Source organism: Balaenoptera acutorostrata, chromosome 5, assembly GCF_949987535.1.
Source record: "Balaenoptera acutorostrata chromosome 5, mBalAcu1.1, whole genome shotgun sequence".
NCBI lineage: Eukaryota > Metazoa > Chordata > Mammalia > Artiodactyla > Balaenopteridae > Balaenoptera > Balaenoptera acutorostrata.
Genome location: NC_080068.1, coordinates 9,291,655 through 9,297,661, shown reverse-complemented (window position 1 = coordinate 9,297,661; position 6,007 = coordinate 9,291,655). Strand labels below are relative to the sequence as shown.

The following is a 6,007-nucleotide window of genomic DNA, read 5'->3' as shown; positions in this document are numbered from 1 at the left end:
TTAGCAGCCAAATCCTGGCTGTTTGCAAAATTAATGTGAAGAATCTTTGAAAACATTATATACACACTTATCTATTCAGATCTTTTCGATTTGATTGAAAACAAGATTTATCTCTCATTTCCCTCTTCCAAAATATTTGTTGGTACATAAGAAGAAAATGGTTGCGATTTCTACAATATATTGCCTGTGGTATATTTTACTGCAGCATTTCCATGTATTAAAAATTAGAAACAAGTGTTCAGTGGGAACTCAGCAATATGCATTTAATGTAAGCAATTTTTAATGTCCTGCCAATGATTGAATAAAATGTCATAGTTGCAATCTTTCGGCACAGGGATCTCTTCTAGAGTATCCCCTGAAGGTAACTTGGTAAACTCCATGGTGGCAGAGATCTATTTCATTTTGTTCAGACTCCTGACCTAGCACTTTTTACACGTTCATCAGTGAGGATAAAATGTTTGCTAAATCAGTGAGTCAATGCATTGAATTACATTTTTATTAATTTTATGTTAGTGGGGAAATGGGCATTAGATATTTTAAATAATAAGCCAAACATAGTCTTTAATCGTGAAGGAATATTTAACCTCTTTTGGTGTTTCCTTAAGACAATGATCAGTTATGCCTTGTAAAGTATAAGTTAGTATAAATATGGTTCAGAATCTTGTTCTGAACAAAACCTAAAGAGCAGTGCTGTGTGGATGACTATAATTTTGTTTCTTTAAAAGGTGGAGGAAGGGATATGAATATTAAGGGTCTTTGATGTGCTATGCTCTTTTGCATATATTATCTCATTTAATCTTAACAACCATACAGGGAAGTCTTTCTAATTATCATTTTTTATAGATGAAGAAATAAAGCCTTTAAGTAGCTAATAATAGCAAGGTCCAATCCAGACCCCTTTGACTTCAAAGTCTGTTTCTTCTCTTACCATACCTCCTTTATACACTAGCAAAAGCAAAACCAATTCACTGCTATCAAACAGCTATTAACATCCATTTGCAGAAGGCTCTCTGGTGGACATGAAAAAGAGTCACATGGACACGATCCAGAAACTAACTCAGTGGATGAATGAACGTAATAGAGGCAGTAACTGAGCATTTGTCACCTAAAACTAGGGTAGAGAACTAAATGACGTCCCAGCAAAGAGTATAACTGGGGAGCAAGTGAAGAATGAACAGAATAATGCTTTAAACAGTACAGGGTTTAGATGGTCACTTACGGAAGTCCAATAAGTCAGTTTACCAACGGTAAGCATTTTTTGAGAACCTACTGCATATGTCTAAATGACACTAGGGTGGGTCTAGCAGGGCTTGGGGCTAGTGGTTGATAATATCCCTAGAACTTTGTCAGGAGACCGACAAGCGAGGAAAGTGAGTTATACCAGAAGGATATCAGTGTTCACCTGGACAGGTGAAGCCAAGATATTTGGAGCCAAGAGAGATCTAACCAGTGAAGTCACTGAGCCTTTGTTCACATGTCAAGGGTAGGTTCTTTCAAGGGCCAGGAGACTGAACGTCATGTCTTAAGAGGCAGGCGGCCAAAGGCAGGACCGGTTACATATTTCGTGCCAAATGACAATGCCAGGTCCTTATTCAAGACAGCAACTGCAGAGCACTAAACCAAGTAGGGGGCCCCTCTAACAGCTGGATCCTGTGCAGCTGTACAGGTCGTGCACCCATAACCAGAAAGAAAATACTCTGTAAGAGCAAATGCAGCAAAAGAAGGGAGCACATTCATTGCACACCCAAGGCCTTTCACCAGTGCGCGGACACTTACCGAACAAGATGCCCTGTGGTGCTTGGCCCCAGGCGGCGACTAGGGCTGCTGCCCGGGATCCCTGGTTTCTGACCAGCGAACCAGGTAAAGCCCGAGCAGCCTGGCGCCCTGACTCCACAGGCAGAGATGAGAAACCGCGGTGGGCGGCGCTCTCCTCGCTCTCGGGAGCGGGAGGTGGGGCTGCGCCGAGTCCCTGCATCCCCCGCCGGGCATCCTCGCCCCGCGCCCCTGCATCCCCCGCCCGGCATCCTCGCCCCGCGCCCCGGCTCCACTGGTCTGGCGGCTGCGCCTCGGGAGGGCCTGGCGGAGACCCGGACCTGCGGCGCCTGAAAGCGGGTCCGAACAGCTCGCTGCCCTTCCCATCCCCCTTTGTCGCTCACTTCCTCCTCCCGTTCCTTCCTTCGTCCCTTGCTTCCCCCCACCTCCCGCGGCGGCTGCGCCGGCCTGACAGCGAATCTGCCGCGAACCCCGAAGCTGCGCGAACCGCCCGCCGCGCCGCCCGCCGGCCCCGCCTCCTCCCGGCTCTTCCTTCCTCCGTGCGCCCCCGGCGGGGCCGGCGGAACTGGCCGCGGCCCCCGATCGTTCACCGGTGATGGGAGGCCGGCCGTTCGGGAAGAGGACGTGACTGTCGGCGAGGAGGCGCTCTTCTGCCCGGGGAAGCGCCTGGAGCGGAGAGCCGGTGAGAGCTGGCCCCTGGCGGTGTCCCCGCGGCCGGGGGGCTGCGGTAGTTCCTCAGTCCGGGAGGTAGGTTCTGGGCAGCACAACACAGCGTTTGCTAGGCACTAACTCCGCTTTGCAGCTAAACCTGAAGAGACCGAGGGATGGGTCTGAGGTTCCGCTGGCGTTTCTGTCCAGCCCAAACCCTCATTCCCAGGCACTGCCCTGTTCGTAGCTCTTGCTTAAATGTTCGGCCTGGGTGGCCATGTGTGTCCCAACTGACACTTCTTGCTGTTTGGACGACAGGATCCCGAGTGGAGCCAATCCTTAGCTCTAGTCAACAACCAGTGAGATTCCTTCAAAAGTCTGTACTAAGGGATGGACCGGCTCTCTGGCTGTATAATGGGAGGAGCTAGGTTTGAGAGATCGTGCCAACTGGCAGGGCCATTTCTAGATAATGCGCACACTTTTGACTTTGCAGAGAGCACATACTTCCCCAGAGGGGGACGGACGAGTGGAGGGAAGAGCTGCCTTCATCCCAGCAGAGTCTCAATTCCAACCCATGGCTAGTTTGAGAGGATTTCTGTACAGGCCCAAACTCCTACAGATAACAAAACACAAAAAAGCAGCTACCTGAGGGTGCTGGCTAGGCATTCAAACCCAGCCCTATTTCATCCCAAAGTTAATTATTTTCCACCACCAAAGTCAGGTAAGGTTAATAAGTACTTATGTATTAATAATTAGGTGGTAAAAAATTCCAGAAGGGACCTGAGAACGCTGCAGCTGTTCACTGGAAACCAGGAGGAATAGAATAATTGGAAAATGTGTCAGGGGAAGAAGGAGAGGACATAGTAAAAGCACATCGAGACTAAGACCAAGACCAAGGCAAAAGGTAACCAAACTTAGACCACATTCCTGACTACATTTGAGGCTGCTACTTCCACATCTCTCATTTATTGCATCCTGCCTTCGACTCTACCACACCAATGAAACATCTGTCTCAGAGGTCCACAATGACCTCTTACTGGATAAACATAGTGATTCATTTTAGTTTTTATCTTATTTGACATCTCTTCCACATTCAACATTCCTGGCTACTTCCCTCTCATTGAATCAGTCTCCTCTCTTAAGGCTTTCCTGTCACGACTTTTCCTGGTTTTGCCTAAATATCCAGCAGCTGCTTTGATTGTCGGTGTTCCCCAGGTCTACCTTTTTAAACCCATTAAACCTGTGTGGAGGGGAAAACTAATTCAGTTTGCAACTGAAACAATAACCACCTGCCCCCTTCACACAGGTGCTTTTCCTACCAACAACCATCATAGCTGGGCAGCAGAAGTGCTTTATGAATAATTGCCGTTTCTTCACACGGAATATTGAAAAACATATACTCTGGGGTCACAATTTAATCAAATCAGTAATTTTTACTGCTTCATCAAGGACAAAAAAAAAAATCCACCCTCTTCTTGCGGTGTACTCTCCTTGTGTGAGCCAATGCGTTCTCATGACTTCACCCATCACGTGCATACTGATAACTTCCGACTATTTTCCCAGCCCAGATTTCTCTCCTGAGTTCCACACTCAAATGTCCAGACATGGGCTGGAAATGTCTGCTCAGAGGTCCTATAGGTGCCTCAATTCAACATATCCAAAATGGAATTCCCACCCAAACCAGCCCTTCTAGTCTGCCCATCTTGATGAATGGCAGTGCCTCTCACTCAGACCTTCACATCTGTAATTTTCCTCCTTCACATCTGTAATTTTATCCTCCGCTCCATCCTCACCGCCATTTCCTTAGATCCAGCTGATACTATGGCTTCCCAACTGATTTCCCTGCCTTCAGGGTCACCCCTTGTCCATTCTCCACATGGTGATCATCACACACTCATGTTTGCGTTTTTCAATCTCACCTCCCAGATAAAGCAAAAGTCTTTAGCATTGCATAAAAGACCCTTCCTTCCTGGTCTATTCCCTGCTCTGGCTCCCTTGTAATTTTTTCTACTTCTAACCTTCCTTCTTAAGCTTTATCCTGGTCTGTGTATGTTTTTCTCTCTCCCTGTAACACATCTCCCCACTTCTTTCCCAGGCGAGCTTCAAAGCTCAAATGTCATTTCCCATGGGATGTTTATTCTGCCACTCCTCCAGTTGAAGTCTCCCTTTCATTTATTCCTATGACATCCAATACTTAACTTCTATCCTAACACTTACTACCCTATATCAGAACTCTTTTCTTCCCTGTCTTCACCTTGAGACTGTGAATTCTTCGAGGGCAGGGACCAGGTCTCTTTTCTAGATAATCCTAACAGCACAGTAGGCATTCAGTAAGGTTTGGAATGCATGAATGACATACTTAGAATAGAGAAGTTATTGTCTCATTCCTGATCTTTATCTTAGCACTTAAGAGTATGCCCTTCCAAAGTGATGAATCATGGAAAGAATGATTACGACGAGAAACGAAACCCTCAGATTTCTTCAGTTACAACCAAGTGGGCAGGTGAGTCCAGCGCCACTGTTTTAAGATCTTGTTCAGTCGGTTCTAGCGAGTTAGGCTGGCAGAGCTGAGAAAGCATGACGGTGGTACCTGAAGTAAGAAACAATGACAATGTAAGAAGATCCAAGCCTAAGGGTCTTTGTAGGTCCTGCCAAAACATCTTTACGCTGTGATATTTCCGTGATGGTAAACATACTCTTTAGGATCAAAGAAAAGTGAGAAGCTTGTCTACTGCCAAAGCCTAAAGCCAAATTCATTGAAGAGAATCCCGGCCCCAAAGTGTCAATTTGGAAAGTCAGAGAATAGTAGCATCAGGTTTTCTAATAGTAAAAGCTCTTGCTTTCAAGATCACACAGTTTGCTAGGTGTCACACGAGGAACTGTTCCAAGCTGTACCCCATAGGTCACTATGCAGTTTTTGAGGACAGGGCCCAGGCGGTTTTACTCAGTCGTACACACACACAGCACCTGTCCCCATCCTGCTACAGTGGGCACTCAGCTTGCTGAATGAAGGAAGGAGTGAATAAATGTGCTCTGCCATAGGGGTGTAGATGAGAGGGAAGAGCACTGTCGTTTCTCCAAAGATGGAAAGCTTTAGTATTTCTGGGGAAAATAAATATTTACTTCAAAAAAAAACTTTATCAAAGCAAAGGCAAAAAAATGTTTTAGATGTCTGAAAGATCTGTGTTAAGTTGCTGAATCAGTCGTCGCTATTTCAGAGGATGACGGAAACTTATCTTCTGAAATGTTGGTATGTCTGCATAAGAGGTGTCAGGGCCAAATGGTCCAGTCTGCAGTTGCCTGAATCCTGCCCTCCTTACCTGCATAACTGAGCAAGTTACTTGAACCAGTTATTTAACAAATGACTCATTTTCATCATCTGTAAAATGGGGATGGTTATACCACTTAAGGTTGTTGAGAGACATGAATAGTTAATACAGAACCTACGAAGTAGCATCTCTCTTTTTCTGCCACTAATGCCTATCTCTCTAGGTGTCATTTTGCTTTTCAGTAAATGTTTCTCTGGGGGTTTTTGTTTTTTTCCCTCCCCTTCTGTGCCTTCTTTCCCCTCTCACTACCTTTCTAC

The 6,007-nt window shown here is 46.1% G+C and overlaps 1 protein-coding gene across 7 annotated transcripts in view; it reads left to right on the top strand.

Moving 5' to 3' along the window:
• Positions 1–2,042: 2,042 nt before the first annotated feature.
• Positions 2,043–6,007, top strand: part of ABCG2 (ATP binding cassette subfamily G member 2 (Junior blood group)) — a 163,343-nt gene continuing 159,378 nt past the window's right edge. For 4 of the 7 annotated variants that reach the window (XR_009008425.1, XR_009008424.1, XM_028166994.2 and 1 more), the window contains exons 1-3: positions 2,043–2,520; positions 3,178–3,325; positions 4,825–4,924. The gene's annotated coding sequence lies outside the window, so the exon portion shown is untranslated. The remainder of the gene's footprint in view (positions 2,521–3,177; positions 3,326–4,824; positions 4,925–6,007) is intronic. The other 3 variants (XM_028166993.2, XM_007184111.3, XM_057547244.1) reach the window with 3 other exon arrangements.